Here is a 2,500-nt window from a genome sequence, read left to right as displayed (position 1 = left end):
GGTGACCGTCGTGAGCGGAGCAAAACGTCAGCCATCTCAGCACCTTGGAACCCCCCGGGTGGCACAGGGCTGGATGGGGCTTTCGTATAGCAGGGACGGTGCTGCCTCACGCTTCGCTCGCTGTTCGCCGCTCGCCGCTCGCTCGCGCAACCTAAAATGGCCAGTTTTGGCCCGTTTTTGGGCTGTTTTGGCCTGTTTTTGGTCCGTTCTTGCGTGGCACGGCGACCGTCGTGAGCGGAGCAAAACGTCAGCCATCTCAGCACCCTGGAACCCCCCGGGTGGCACAGGGCTGGATGGGGCTTTCGTATAGCAGGGACGGTGCTGCCTCTCGCTTCGCTCGCTGTTCGCCGCTCACCGCTCGCTCGCTCAGCCAAAAATGGCCAGTTTTGGCCCGTTTTTGGGCTGTTTTGGCCTGTTTTTGGTCCGTTCTTGCATGGCGCGGTGACCGTCGTGAGCGGAGCAAAACGTCAGCCATCTCAGCACCCTGGAACCCCCCGGGTGGCACAGGGCTGGATGGGGCTTTCGTATAGCAGGGACGGTGCTGCCTCACGCTTCGCTCGCTGTTCGCCGCTCGCCGCTCGCTCGCGCAGCCAAAAATGACCAGTTTTGGCCCGTTTTTGGGCTGTTTTGGCCTGTTTATGGTCCGTTCTTGCGTGGTGCGGTGACCGTCGTGAGCGGAGCAAAACGTCAGCCATCTCAGCACCCTGGAACCCCCCGGGTGGCACAGGGCTGGATGGGGCTTTCGTATATAGCAGGGACGGTGCTGCCTCTCGCTTCGCTCGCTGTCCGCCGCTCGCCGCTCGCTCGCGCAGCCAAAAATGGCCAGTTTTGGCCCGTTTTTGGGCCGTTTTGGCCAGTTTTTGGCCTGTTCTTGCATTGCGCGGTGACCGTCGAGAGCGGAGCAAAACGTCAGCCATCTCAGCACCCTGGAACCCCCCGGGTGGCACAGGGCTGGATGGGGCTTTCGTATAGCAGGGACGGTGCTGCCTCTCGCTTCGCTCGCTGTCCGCCGCTCGCCGCTCGCTCGTGCAGCCAAAAATGGCCAGTTTTGGCCCGTTTTTGGGCCGTTTTGGCCAGTTTTTGGCCTGTTCTTGCATTGCGCGGTGACCGTCGAGAGCGGAGCAAAACGTCAGCCATCTCAGCACCCTGGAACCCCCCGGGTGGCACAGGGCTGGATGGGGCTTTCGTATAGCAGGGACGGTGCTGCCTCTCGCTTCGCTCGCTGTCCGCCGCTCGCCGCTCGCTCGTGCAGCCAAAAATGGCCAGTTTTGGCCCGTTTTTGGGCCGTTTTGGCCAGTTTTTGGCCTGTTCTTGCATTGCGCGGTGACCGTCGAGAGCGGAGCAAAACGTCAGCCATCTCAGCACCCTGGAACCCCCCGGGTGGCACAGGGCTGGATGGGGCTTTCGTATAGCAGGGACGGTGCTGCCTCTCGCTTCGCTCGCTGTCCGCCGCTCGCCGCTCGCTCGTGCAGCCAAAAATGGCCAGTTTTGGCCCGTTTTTGGGCCGTTTTGGCCAGTTTTTGGCCTGTTCTTGCATTGCGCGGTGACCGTCGAGAGCGGAGCAAAACGTCAGCCATCTCAGCACCCTGGAACCCCCCGGGTGGCACAGGGCTGGATGGGGCTTTCGTATAGCAGGGACGGTGCTGCCTCTCGCTTCGCTCGCTGTCCGCCGCTCGCCGCTCGCTCGTGCAGCCAAAAATGGCCAGTTTTGGCCCGTTTTTGGGCCGTTTTGGCCAGTTTTTGGCCTGTTCTTGCATTGCGCGGTGACCGTCGAGAGCGGAGCAAAACGTCAGCCATCTCAGCACCCTGGAACCCCCCGGGTGGCACAGGGCTGGATGGGGCTTTCGTATAGCAGGGACGGTGCTGCCTCTCGCTTCGCTCGCTGTCCGCCGCTCGCCGCTCGCTCGCGCAGCCAAAAATGGCCAGTTTTGGCCCGTTTTTGGGCCGTTTTGGCCAGTTTTTGGCCTGTTCTTGCATTGCGCGGTGACCGTCGAGAGCGGAGCAAAACGTCAGCCATCTCAGCACCCTGGAACCCCCCGGGTGGCACAGGGCTGGATGGGGCTTTCGTATAGCAGGGACGGTGCTGCCTCTCGCTTCGCTCGCTGTCCGCCGCTCGCCGCTCGCGCAGCCAAAAATGGCCAGTTTTGGCCCGTTTTTGGGCCGTTTTGGCCAGTTTTTGGCCTGTTCTTGCATTGCGCGGTGACCGTCGAGAGCGGAGCAAAACGTCAGCCATCTCAGCACCCTGGAACCCCCCGGGTGGCACAGGGCTGGATGGGGCTTTCGTATAGCAGGGACGGTGCTGCCTCTCGCTTCGCTCGCTGTTCGCCGCTCGCCGCTCGCTCGCGCAGCCAAAAATGGCCAGTTTTGGCCCGTTTTTGGGCTGTTTTGGCCAGTTTTTGGCCTGTTCTTGCGTGGTGCGGTGACCGTCGTGAGCGGAGCAAAACGTCAGCCATCTCAGCACCCTGGAACCCCCCGGGTGGCACAGGGCTGGATGGGGCTT

Source organism: Musa acuminata, unplaced genomic scaffold (assembly GCF_036884655.1).
Source record: "Musa acuminata AAA Group cultivar baxijiao unplaced genomic scaffold, Cavendish_Baxijiao_AAA HiC_scaffold_941, whole genome shotgun sequence".
NCBI lineage: Eukaryota > Viridiplantae > Streptophyta > Magnoliopsida > Zingiberales > Musaceae > Musa > Musa acuminata.
This window is presented reverse-complemented; position numbering follows the sequence as displayed.